Source organism: Triticum urartu, chromosome 7A (assembly GCF_056163025.1).
Source record: "Triticum urartu cultivar PI428250 chromosome 7A, HENAU_Tu73, whole genome shotgun sequence".
Taxonomy (NCBI): Eukaryota; Viridiplantae; Streptophyta; class Magnoliopsida; order Poales; family Poaceae; genus Triticum; species Triticum urartu.
Genome location: NC_141879.1, coordinates 560,141,989 through 560,156,080, shown reverse-complemented (window position 1 = coordinate 560,156,080; position 14,092 = coordinate 560,141,989).

Sequence of the window (14,092 nt, the reverse complement as noted above, 5' to 3'; positions counted from 1 at the left end):
GGAAATTTAAAAATTGGTTTCAAGCAGATTTGAATTTGAACTTCTTTTGATAGTAGTTGGAGTTTAGTAACTCCGATTCAAGTGATTCTTTTTGCAAATCAAAGCTCTTCACTTGAACTTTCTGTTTGGATCTTTTCTTTTGGTTTTGCCTTTGCATCTTATGCTTGGGTGCTTGTCTATGCTATTGTTTGTTCACGATAGAGTTTCCGGAGTGCGAGGCTTGCTACTATGAATCTCTAGGGTTTTCCGATCGTCAGCAAGGCAAGTAACACTTTGCTCATATCCCTGTATTACCCAATTTTTATGCATTAGTTTAAACCCTCAAACATTGCATGAATAGGTTTTGATAATATGTGTGTGTGGGAAGTAGTTGATGAGGTAGGAACCTATTGTCTTATATCAAACCCCGGGTATTATTGTGTTATGCTTACACTACTTTGCTATGCTCGTGGACGTGGATTGGTTTGTGAGATTCATGAAAGATGTGAGAGTTATCAATAATTAAGGGTTAAAATTAAGGTGGCTACTTTAACACACATCTGGGTGGATTGGTTGTCGGCACCTGGGGAATCCAGTGTTGTCCTAGGAGATCCCGGGGTATCTGTGAGATCATCCTATCGAATGCCACCCAGGCTCAAAGGGATCATAAGATTATTCATGCTAGAAACTTCCATGTGCAGCCACAAGCCATTATGGGCTCTGGCATAGTTGAGTAAGTTGTGGGAATCCTTTCCATGATGGGCTAGCAGATGTAGGGAATTGTAGGTGTACCGGCCTATCTATCGGTTAAGGGGACCTCTTCGGAAAGAGTGTGTCTCGGTCATCCGTTTCTCAAACATCTTGCAGTGCGAGAAATACAACGGAGGAGGTCGAGTCTTGTGGGGAAAAGTGCGCAAACCTCTGCAGAGTGTAAAAACTAATCATGGTTAGCCGTGTCCCTGGTTATGGACATCTTGAGTATCTGGTACTTGAATTATTATGTTGATATCATCACTTTACTTAATGAATTTGTTGGGTTATTAATTTTAATTTGGGATTGAGTTGGGGGTATCTTCTCAATAATGTCATCAAACTTTGTAGTTAAATAAAATATATTAATTTCTTGCAGGGAAAAATTAGCTTTATGCAAATGATAACCGTAGAGCCTCCACCAGCCATATATGCATGTAGTGTTAGCTGTTATTTGTTCATTGCTCTATGGTGTTATCTTGCCAGCATATTCCATGTGCTGACCTACACGGCTGCAACATATAATGTTGCAGAGTTTTCAGACGAAGAGTAAGGTGCGCTAGGTCGTTGTCATGCACTCAGTTTTGCCATGGAGTTGGATGGACTCATTTATCTTCGAAGCTTCCGCAGTTATCTTATTTTAGATGGCCTTCAGCCATATTATTGTAATAAGTACTCTTTTTGAGACACTCGATGTAATAAGTGTGTGATTGAACTCTGCAATAAATCCTCAAGTAATGTGTGTGTCAGCAATACCGATCCAAGGATGACACTTAGGCACAGAGACTACGGTCCATTGGGATCAGGTCGCTACATTCTTCTATCAATTGAGCACAATTTTCCTTTCCATCATTTTCAAGAAAGACATGATAAAGATGAATAATATGAGGCCACCTCAATTGCATTTTTTGTAGTTTTCTTTTATAAGACAAACTAGTGATAAACAAGAAACTAAAAGATTCAATTGCAAGATCTAAAGATATACCTTCAAGCACTCACCTCCTCGGCAACGGCGCCAGAAAAGAGCTTGATGTCTACTACACAACTTGTTCTTGTAGACTCGTGTTGGGCCTCCAAGTGCAGAGTTTTGTAGGACAGTAGCAAATTCAAGTGGATGACCTACGGTTTATCAATCCATGGGAGGCGTAGGATGAAGATGGTCTCTCTCAAACAACCCTACAACCAAATAATAAAAAGTCTCCTGTGTCCCCAACGCACCAAATACAATGGTAAATTGTATATGTGCACTAGTTCGGCGAAGAGATGGTGATACAAGTGTAGTAATGATAGTAGATATTCATTTTTGTAATAGGAAGTTAGGAACAATAAAAAACAGCAAGGTAGCCGGTAACAAAAGTGAGCACAAACGGTATTGCAATGCTTGAAAATGAGGCCTAGGGTCTGTACTTCCGCTAGTGCAATCTCTCAACAGTGCTAATATAATTTGATCATATAACCATCCCTCAGTGTGTGATGAAGAATCACTCCAAGGTTCCTATCTAGCAGAGAACATAAGAAGAAATTGTTTGTAGGGTATTGATACATCTCCAACGTATCTATAATTTTTGATTGTTCCATGCTGTTTTATTATCATTCTTGGATGTTTTACAATCATTTCATAGCAACTTTATATCTTTTTTGGGACTAACCTATTGACATAGTGCCTGTGCCGGTTGCTGTTTTTTGCTTGTTTTTTACTTCGCAGAAAATCAATGCCAAATGGAGTCCAAACGTAGCGAAACTTTTTGGAGAATTTTTTGGACCAGAAGACACAAGATGGGCCAAGGAAGTGCTAGAGGGGGGACCCCGAGGGGGCACAACCCACCTCGGCCGCTTCCTGCATGATGTTGCTTGAAGCTACGTCGGTATTTCCCCAAAGAGGAAGGGATGATGTAGCACAACGGCGGTAGGTATTTCCCTCAGATATGAAACCAAGGTTATCAAACCAGTAGGAGAACCAAGCAACACAACATAAACAACACCTGCACACAAATAACAACTTCTCGCAACCCGACGTGTTAAAGGGGTTGTCAATCCCTTCCGGGGTACGGCGCCTCAAGATAGGCAAACAGACGTGAGGTAAATTTGTAGTAGATTGATAGATCGAACGCCAAATAAATAAATAAGAATAAATTGCAGCAAGGTATTTTTGGGTTTTTGGATTAATATATCTGAAAATAAAAGCAAGAGAAAAGTAGATTGTAAAGGAAAATATATGAGAAAGAAGACCCGGGGGCCGTATGTTTCACTAGTGGCTTCTCTCGAGAAAAATAGCAAACGGTGGGTGAACAAATTACTATTGGGCAATTGATAGAATTTCAAATACTCAAGACGATATCCAGGCAATGATCATTATATAGGCATCACGTCCAAGATTAGTAGACCGAGTCCTGCCTGCATCTACTACTATTACTCCACACATCAACCGCTGTCCAACATGCATCTAGTGTATTAAGTTCATGGAGGAACATAGTAATGCAATAATAATGATCACATGATGCAGACAAGATCTATCTATGAAGAGACAGACCCCATCATTTTATCCTTAGTAGCAACGATATATACGTGTTGTTTCCCTTTCTGTCACTAGGATCAAGCACCGTAAGATCGAACCCACTACAAAGCACCTCTTCCCATGGCAAGATAAATAGATCAAGTTGGCCAAACAAAACCCAAATACCGGAGAAGAAATACGAGGATATAAGAAATCATGCATAATAGAGATCAAAGAAACTCGAATACTTTCATGGATATAAAAGGATAGATCTGATCATAAACTCAAAGTTCATCGGATCCCAACAAACACACCGCAAAAGAGTTACATCATATGGATCTCCAAGAGACCATTGTATTGAGAATCAAGAGAGAGAGAGAGAGAGAGAGGAAGCCATCTAGATACTAACTACGGACCCGAAGGTCTATAAAGAACTACTCACGCATCATCGGAGAGGCACCAATGGAGGTGGTCAACCCCATTCGAGATGGTGTCTAGATCGGATCTGGTGGTTCTGGACTCTGTGGCGGCTGGATGAATATTTCGTCGACTCCCCTACGGTTTTTGGAATATTGGGGTATTTATAGAGCAAAGAGGCGGTCCGGGAAGGCCCCGAGGTGGGCACAACCCACCAGGGCGTGCCTGGGCCTCCTGGCACACCCTGGTGGGTTGTGCCCCCCTCGGGGCACCCCCTAAGGGCAGCCAGGGCCCGTTGTGTTCCTCCTGGCCCATAAAAATTCTCCGTAAAGTTTTGGGGCATTTGGACTCTGTTTGATATTGATTTTCTGTGATGTAAAAAACATGGAAAAACAGCAACTGGCACTCGGCACTATGTCAATAGGTTAGTACCAAAAATGATATAAAATGACTATAAAATGATTATAAAACATCCAAGATTGATAATATAACAACATGGAACAATAAAAAATTATAGATACATTGGAGACGTATCACCGCACCGCCTCCTTGCTCTATAAATACCCCAAAAATTGAAAAACCCTAGGGGAGCAGACGAAACACAATTCCAGCCACCGCAAGTTCTAGAAACCACAAATCCAATCTAGACACCATCACGGAGGGGTTCATCATCCTCATTGGTGCCTCTCCGATGATGCGTGAGTAGTTCATTCTAGACCTACGGGTCCGTAGGCAGTAGCTAGATGGCTTCCTCTCTCTCTCTCTTGATTCTCAAAACAATGGTCTCTTGGAGATCTATTTGATGTAACTCTTTTTGCGGTGTGTTTGTTGGGATCAGATGAACATCAAGTTTATGATCAGATCTATTTCGTCCATGAAAGTTATTGGTGTTTTGATCTCTTATATGTATGATTGCTTATAGTCTCGTATTTCTTCTTCGGATCTTTGGTTTAGTTAGGCCCAATAGATCAATTTTTCTTGCCATGGCAAGAGGTGCTTTGTGATGGGTTCGATCTTACGATACTCAATCCTAGTGACAGAAGGGGACATGACACGTATGTATCGTTGCTATTAAGGATAACAAGATGGGGTGTATTCCTACATGAATAGATCTTGTCTGCATCATGTCATCATTCTTATTGTATTACTCCATTTCTCCATTAACTTAATACACTAGATGCATGTTGGATAGCGGTCGATGTGTGGAGTAATAGTAGTAGATGCAGGCAGGAGTCGGTCTACTAATCTTGGACGTGATGCCTATATAATGATCATTGCCTGAATATCGTCATAATTATTTGAAGTTCTATCAATTTCCCAACAGTAATTTGTTTACCCGCCGTATGCTATTTTTCTCGAGAGAAGCCACTAGTAAAATATATGTTCCCCGGGTCTCTTCTTTATCATATTTGTCTTTGAGATAAATTTTTATTTGCTTTTATTTTCAGATCTAATAATCCAAAACCCCCAAAATACCTTGCTGCATTTTATTTATTTATTTTACTTCACGTTTCTGCAAGATCTATTTATCCAATCTACTACAAATTTATCTATCTTTTTACCCGGGAGGGATTGACAACCCCTCTTTCACGTCGAATTGCAAGTAGTTGTTCTTTGTGTGCAGGTACCATTTACATAATGTTGTGTGGTTCTCCTACTGGTTCAATAACCTTGGTCTCTTCACTGAGGGAAATACCTACCGTAGCCATGCTGCATCATCCCTTCCTCTTTGGGGAAATACCGACGTAGTTCAAGCCGCATCAAAAGGAATTTCTGGCGCCGTTGCCGGGGAGACATCATCAACATCTACCAAGTTCCTAATCACAAATCTCATCTCCTTCCAATTTACATTATTTGTCATTTTTCTCTCGTTTTCCTCTCCCCCACTTCACAAAAATTTCCCATTTTATTTGCCCTCTTTTTCGTTCGCCTTTTTCTCGTTAGATCTCTTTTTTGCTTGTGTCGCCATGGGCCTTCTATTTGCTTGCATCTTCGCTTCCTAAAAATCTATTGATATGGATCCTCACCCACTGGCTAATCTTTTCAAAAGATCCAATTATGATGAACCAATTGATAGTGAATTGAATTCACTAGATTATCTTTATGAAGTTTTGCTTGAGATTCATGAATCTGGAAATTGTGATGAAGTGTTAAACAAAGAAATTTATAAATTGATTCATGATACATAGCTCCTTGAATGAAAAACATGATTGAAATGATATTATTATAAATTCCATTATTGTCAATTGTGTTGGTGATATGCAAAACCCCAAGATTAGGGATGCTTGTTTTGTTATGTCCACTACTTATCGCAATGATCATGATCAGGGTGATAATGATTCTTATGATCTTGAAAATTTATTTAAACCTCATGATGAATATGCTTGCGATAATATTAAAAGTGGGTTTGGAAGAGTGTCAACTTTAGCTCAAAATAATCCCACTTATTTGGAGAGTATTCAATCTTATGAATTTTTTGATAAAAGTGGGCTTGGAGAGGTCATGACTTTATTTGATGATAATCCCACTATTTTGGAAGAGTGTCAACTTTGCATGCATATGGATCATGAAGAGAAAATTTTATATGATAACTATATTGTTAAATTTGAATATGATCCCACATGTAATTTTTATGAGAGAGGGAAATATGGCTGGAAAAATTTTCATGTTACTAAATTACCTCTCTTCATATTGAGATTGTCAGTGTTTTATTCTTCTTCCTTGCATATGCTCGTTTTTCCTTGCCTTGATAATTTATTCACATATAAAATGCCTATGCATAGGAAGTATGTTAGACCTAAATGTGTTTTTCACATGATTTATGATGCTCTCTTCGTGCTTCGATTCTTGTCTTTTATGTGAGCATCATCAAATTATTAATGCCTAGCTAGGGGCATAAAACGATAGCGCTTGTTGGGAGGCAACCCAATGAATAAAATTTATTTTTGCCTTTTCCTTTCTGTTCTTGAGTGTTTGCACAATTATTCTACTGTTATGATTGTGTTTTTTATGTTTTAATTAGTGTTTGAGCCAAGCAAAGCCTTTGGGATCATGTTGGGTGATAGTTGATTTGGTCTTGTTGAAAAACAAAAACTTTTGCGCCCAGCAAAATAATTTTTATTTTTCAAAGAAGCATGATAAAATCCTGATTTTAAGATTGATATACATACGGCCCATGTTGTCCTAATGTTTCAGAATTTTTGGAGTCACAGAAGTATTCGAAGTTTTTAGATTGCTACAAACTATTTTGTTTTTCACAGATTTTGTTTTCTTTGCGTTGTGTTCTCATTTTGATGAATCTATGGTTTGTATTGGAGGGTATAAGCTATAGTAAAGTTGTAATATAATAGATATAATGAAAAATAAAATATGAATGGGTTTGCAACAGTACTTAGAGTAGTAATTTGCTTTGTTATACTAACGGATCTCACAAAGGTTTTGTTGAGTTTTGTGTGATTGAAGTTTTCAAGTTTTGGGCGAGAACACGATGGATGAAGGAATAAGGAGTAAGAAGAGCCTAAGCTTGGGGATGCCCATGGCACCCCAAGTTGTTATCCAAATAGGAACAAGCAACTAAGCTTGGGGATGCCCCCGAGTGGCATCCCCTCTTTCTTCTAACGACCATTGATATTTTACTTGGAGCTATATTTTTATTTGTCACATATCATGAGTTTTTCTTGGAGCATCTTGTATTATATGAGTCTTTGCTTGTTTTTATTTTTATTTTGTGTCATCTATCCTTGCTGGACACACCTATTTGAGAAAGCCAAAAATTATGCTATGATTTGTTAGAATTGCTCGAAGTTCTTCACTTAAATTTTTTGATCTATGGAATTGCTCTAGTGCTTCACTTATATCTTTTTGAGCACAATGTGATTTAGTATTTTTGAAGAAATTCTCTCATGCTTCACTTAGATTTATTTGAGAGTTAATAATTTTTTTTAAGAAATTCCCTCATGCTTCACTTATATTTTTGGACAGAAGAAATTGTTTATGCTCATGTTCTTCACTTAGATTTGTTTGAGCTATCAAAAGCAACATATGAAATTACTCCCAAAGTGATAGATATTCAAGAGGGATATAATAAAAACTTTCATGAAGATCATTGGACAAAATAAACATGATTCTTTGTAATAGTTTTGCGGTATGATGATATAATATGTGAGTCATGTTGATGAGTAATTATGGTTTAGTAAGAATATTGGTGTTAAGGTTGGTGATTCCCTATGCAAGCACAAAATTCAATAGTTATGCAATGAAATTACATCCTACTTGTGGTGCATTATCCGGTGTTAGTTATGCGTAATGCTCACTTATGAGATTTTTCATTTCTTGGTTGGATGCTTCTCAATCTTTTGATAGCCTTCACCTGTACTAAGTATGATCACTACTTGTGCTCCAAAATCCTTAAACCTAGTTCTTGCCATACGACTGCACTATACCAACCTATATGCGGTGTTTCCGTGCCGTTCTAAGCAAATCCATATGTTCCATCTCTAATTTTCAAAATAATTTCCTTTTTGTGTGCTCGTATCACTCATGAAACGGTAGGGGGTGGATGATATTTTTCAATGCTAGATGTGTTATTCTCAAGATGAGTGTTTATTCACTTGTCATTGCACGAGAGTATGGCAAAGGTATTAGGGATGCCCGGTCCCGAAATGAAAAATGAATTTACTCTATGTTGTCAAATAATAAATTCCTCGAAAAGTGTTGGTATGGACGGTACCCATGGATTCGGTTAGCCGTGGAATGTGAAAGTATGGTGGAAAAAGGAATAAACTTTATTTTCTGTTTGGGAACCGCCTATGATATATCTAGCATGGAAAGTATTGGAAACTACTCGATCATTTTTGTTGACAAGAAAAGCATGCCACCCAAAATATTTTATCTCTATCTTCTCCGCTTTCAGCTCGGGCACCTCTACAAATCCCTACTTCCCTGTGCGAAGGGCCTTTCGATTTAATTTATGCAGTTTTTTTATTTGATTCTCCATCTTCTCTTATAAAGAACCAACTAAGGGGCACTATGATCGTACTTGAACATTGGGTGTAGCTAATATGCGAGTTTGTTTCATGAATGGATCAATGATTGAGAATAATGGGCTAGGGATAACTTGCTTTAGTGTTGATATTTTGAAAGACATGGTTGCTTGTTGATATGCTTGAGTATTGAAATATTCGTGTCAAAACTATACTATTGCTTTGAACCATATAAAAGTCCAAATGTAAATGCTACAAAAGAAAAGAATATGTGATGAACATGCCAGGGAGCATTCCACATCAAAAATTTTGTTTTTATCATTTACCTACTCGAGGATGAGCAGGAATTAAGCTTGGGGATGCTAATACGTATCCAACGTATCTATAATTTTTTATTGTTCCGTGTTGTTATATTATCATTCTTGGATGTTTTACAATCATTTTATAGCAACTTTATATCATTTTTGGGACTCACCTATTGACATAGTGCCCAGTGCCAGTTGTCGTTTTTTGCTTGTTTTTTTACTTCGCAGAAAATCAATACCAAACGGAGTCCAAACACAATGAAACTTTTTGGAGAAATTTTTTGGACCAAAAGACACAAGATGGTCCAAGGAAGTACCATAGGGGTGGGTTGTGCCCACCTCGGCCACCTCCCGCACCGCCTCTTTGCTCTATAAATACCCCGAAAGTCCAAAAACCCTAGGGGAGCGGACGAAACACAATTCCAGCCGCCGCAAGTTCTAGAAACCATAGATCCAATCTAGACACCATCATGGAGGGGTTCATCATCCTCATTGGTGCCTCTTCGATGATGCGTGAGTAGTTCATTGTAGACCTATGGGTTCGTAGGCAGTAGCTAGATGGCTTCCTCTCTCTCTTTTGATTCTCAATACAATGGTCCCTTGGAGATCTATTTAATATAACTCTTTTTGTGATGTGTTTGATGGGATCCGATGAACTTCGAGTTTATGATCAAATCTATTTTATCCATGAAAGTTATTTGAGTTTTGATATATGCATGATTGCTTATAGCCTCATATTTCTTTAAATCTTTGGTTTAGTTAGGCCAACTATATCGATTTTTCTTGCCATGGGAAGAGGTGCTTTGTGATGGGTTCGATCTCACAGTGCTCAATCCTAGCGAAAGAAGGGGACATGACACGTATGTATCATTGCTACTAAGGATAACAAGATGGGGTCTATTCCTACATGAATAGATCTTGTCCACATCATGTCATCGTTCTTATTACATTACTCCATTTCGCCCTAAACATAATACACTAGATGCATGTAGGATAGTGGTCGATGTGTCGAGTAATATTAGTAGATGCAGGCAGGAGTCGGTCTACTAATCTTGGATGTGATGCCTATATAATGATCGTTGCCTGGATATCGTCATAATTATTTGAAGTTCTATCAATTGCCCAACAGTAATTTGTTTACCTGTTGTATGCTATTTTTCTCGAGAGAAGCCACTAGTGAAATCTACGGCCCCGGGGTCTCTTCTTTATCATATTTGCCTTTGAGATCTATTTTTTATTTGCTTTTATTTTCAAATCTATTAATCCAGAAACCGCAAAATACCTTGCTGCAATTTTTTGTTATTTATTTTATTTCGTGTTTCCGTGAGATCTTTTATCCAATCTACTACAAATTTATCTAAATTTTTATCCAGGAGGGGTTGACAACCCCTCTTTCACGTCAGGTTGCAAGTATTTGTTCTTTGTGTGCGGGTACCGTTTACATAGTGTTGCGTGGTTCTCCTACTGGTTCGATAACTTTGGTCTCGTCACTAAGGGAAATACCTACCGTAGTTGTGCTGCATCATCCCTTCCTCTTTGGCAAAATACCAACGTAGTTCAAGCCGCATCAGGTATGAAACCACCTCAAAGTTATCCTTTCCGATAAATCTATTCAAGAGTTAATACTAAAATAACACCAAGTTATCCTTTCTGGTCAGTCTATCTAAGAGTTCGTGAAACTTTGGATCAAGTTACTACTGGACCTCGTAAGTCGTACAGAGCATGTTCTGCACTAGAGTGGTACGGTAATCCTGTCCTGGAAGTCACATTATTTGACCATGGTGAACCTATGAACTATGAAGAAGCTATGATGAGCCAAGATTCCGATAAATGGCTTGAGGCCATGAAATATGATCAGATAGGATCCATGTATGAGAACAATGTATGGACTTTGGTGGACTTGCCCGATGATCGGCAAACCATTGAGAATAAATGGAACTTTAAGAAGAAGACAGACGCTGATGGTAATGTCACTATCTACAAAGCTCGACTTGTCGCAAAAGATTTTCAACAAGTTCAAGGGATTGACTACAATGAGACTTTCTCACCCGTAGCGATGCTTAAGTCAGTCCGAATCATGTTAGCAATTGTCGCATTTTATAATTATGAAGTCTGGGAAATGGACATCAAAAATGCATTCCTTTATAAAAGAAGAGTTGGATGCTTGAGTCTTCCTTAGATATTGTATATGATGCCTTCCGGGGCATCCCCAAGTGTGGATGCTTGAGCCTTCCTTAGATATTGCCTTGGGGTGGTTTGGGCATCCCCAAGCTTAGGCTCTTTCCGCTCCTTGTCCTCCTCATATCGATATCTCACCCAAAACTGAAAAGTTCATCCACACAAAACTTAATGGAACTCATGAGATGGGTTAGTATAATAAAATAAATCCTCCACCACCCATCTACTATCACGACAAGATTCATACTTATTCCCAAATGATGTCTAGTGTATTCTATCATTTCCACAATTTATATAACCAAATATAGGCCATGGAAACTTTAAGACAAGCAAACTAAGAAAACATAACAGAATCTGTCAAACATAGAATAGTCTGTAAAGGACGAATTATTATCCACATTTGTGTACCTCAAAAATATCTAAAAAATTATGAAATGTTTTTTTTTGTAATTTAGCACTATGTAATTTTTTTAGCATTGATCGTGTTTTAGTTCGGAAAAATAATTCAGACATCGAATGAAGAAGTTTTTATTCAACCAAAATTTATTGATTCGACACAAGGGGAGCCGAAGAATATTCTCAAGTATTAGCAGTTGAGTTGTCAATTCAACCACACCTGGAAACTTAATATCTGCAGCAAAGTGTTTAGTAGCAAAGTAATATGATAGTAGTGGTAACTGCTAGAGATTTTCTTGCTTGCAAAGATAGGAGTGATCTTAAGAAATTATTAGCTAAGTTGAAACAAAAAACTTATGCTACGTCACCTATCTTTGTTACTTATAAGGATTACGATTTCTCTGTTGATCCTGAGATAATTACTTTAGTTGAATCAGATCCTTTCTATGGCTATGAATCTGAAACTGTTGTGGCACATCTTACTAAATTAAATGATATAGCCACCCTGTTCACTAATGATGAGAAAACTCGCTACTATTATATCCTTGAGATATTTTCGTTCTCATTAAAGGGTGATGCTAAGATATGGTTTAATTCTCTTGATAATGGTAGTGTGTGTAGTCCCCAGGATATGATTTATTACTTCTCTGCTAAATATTTCCCTGCGCATAAGAAACAAGCTGCTTTAAGGCAAATATATAATTTTGTGAAAATTGAAGAAGAGAGTCTCCCACAAGCTTGGGGGAGGCTTCTCCAATTACTTAATGCTTTGCCTGATCATCCTCTTAAGAAAAATGAAATACTTGATATATTTTATAATGGACTAACCGATGCTTCCAGAGACCACCTGGATAGTTGTGTTGGTTGTGTTTTCAGGGAAAGAACACCAGATGAAGATGAAATTCCATTGAATAACATGTTGAACAATGAAAATAATTGGACACTTCCTGATCCAATCCCTGATCCAACTCCCTAGCCGACTCCGAAGAAAAGGGGTATTCTATTTCTTAGTCCTGAAGATATGCAAGAGGCAAAGAAATCTATGAAAGAAAAAGGTATTAAAGCTGAAGATGTTAAGAATTTACCTCCTATTGAAGAAATACATGGTCTTAATTTACCGCCTGTTCAAGAAATACATGGTCCTGATAACCCGACACAGGTAGTAAAGGTAAATTCTCTCTACAGATATGATAAAGCTGAAATCCCATTTACTAAGTTTGCTAGCCCATGCTTGGATGAGTTTGATGACTTTATGGTCAAACAAGAAAACATCAATGGTTATTTTGGTAGGGAATTAAAACGCAATGCTGATATGCTTGAACACTTGGGTGATTATATGGCTAATATTTAAAGGTGAACTTAGACTTATTAGTAAACATGCTTCTATGGTTACCACTCAAGTAGAACAAGTACTTAAATGTAACATCCCAAAATTCTAAATTTTTGGAATGTTATAATAAATAGATAGATTGATTGATTGTTCGATTGTTGTGTGATTGATTGAGTGAAATTCGGAACTTTTGAAAGTTAAATGAGAGGGAATAAAAGGACTTTCCCAAACTTTCATTTTTTTATGATCTCTGTGAATTCAAATTCTTTTCACCACAAAACCCTGGAGAGAAGATGACATGACTTTTTCCATTTATTTAAATGACAAGGGGTGTTGAAAATATTTGAATTTCATTTGAGAACATTTCCAATTCTGAAACTTTATGCAACTCAATGATTTTCACGAGAGAAGATAAAATGACTTCTTCAAATTATATGAAATATGAGTTGGGAGTTTCAAAGAAACTCAAATTCAAAATCCATTTGAAATTATTTTTCAATTTGGGTTATTTGAGTTTTATTCAAATTATTTTTCTCCAAAAACAAAATACATGGAAAATAGGGTAACATGATTCCCTACAATAGAAAATTGGAGAAAAATTAATTTGAAATCATTTCGGTATTTTTAAAATGATTTTATTGGATTTTATTAGACTAGTAGCACTCTTTCAATTATCTGAATTTGCGTGGATTTTATTTGGCATTATAAAAATGCCCATGTTGTAGAAAATCTTTTTCTGCAATTTTTGGTATATTATATGCCTATATAATATTTTAGTTATTATGTTTTTTATTTTAGCTCAGTGAAAAAAATATTAAAAAAAACCCTTCCGTCGAACTGGGCCAGCCCAGCCCGACGCCCGCGCGCCCCCGACCTCCCGGGCGGGACTCCACCCGTCGTACGCCGCCGAGCCGCCCTGGCCGCCGTCCCTGCCTCGGACTCCGCGCCCGCCGCCTTTGCCTTACCCCTCCTCCAAGGCCACCTCCTCCCCTCCCCTATAAAGCCGCGCCCGCCGCCCCTCTCTCTCTCTCTTTTCCCCGCTGCTCGCCTGCATGCGCGGAACCGCCGCAGCCGCCGCTGCCGTCGGCGAGCTTCGCCGCCGCAACTGCGCCCTGCCGCCTCTCCTCCCTGCATCCGCGTCGCGCCCCTCCGCCGCCTTGCCGCGCGCCCGCATCCGCGCCGCGCCGCTCTCTCGCCGGAGCTGCTTCGCGTCGCTGCTGCCGCGCCGGAGCACTCCGTCGCCGCTGTCCCGCCTCGCCGG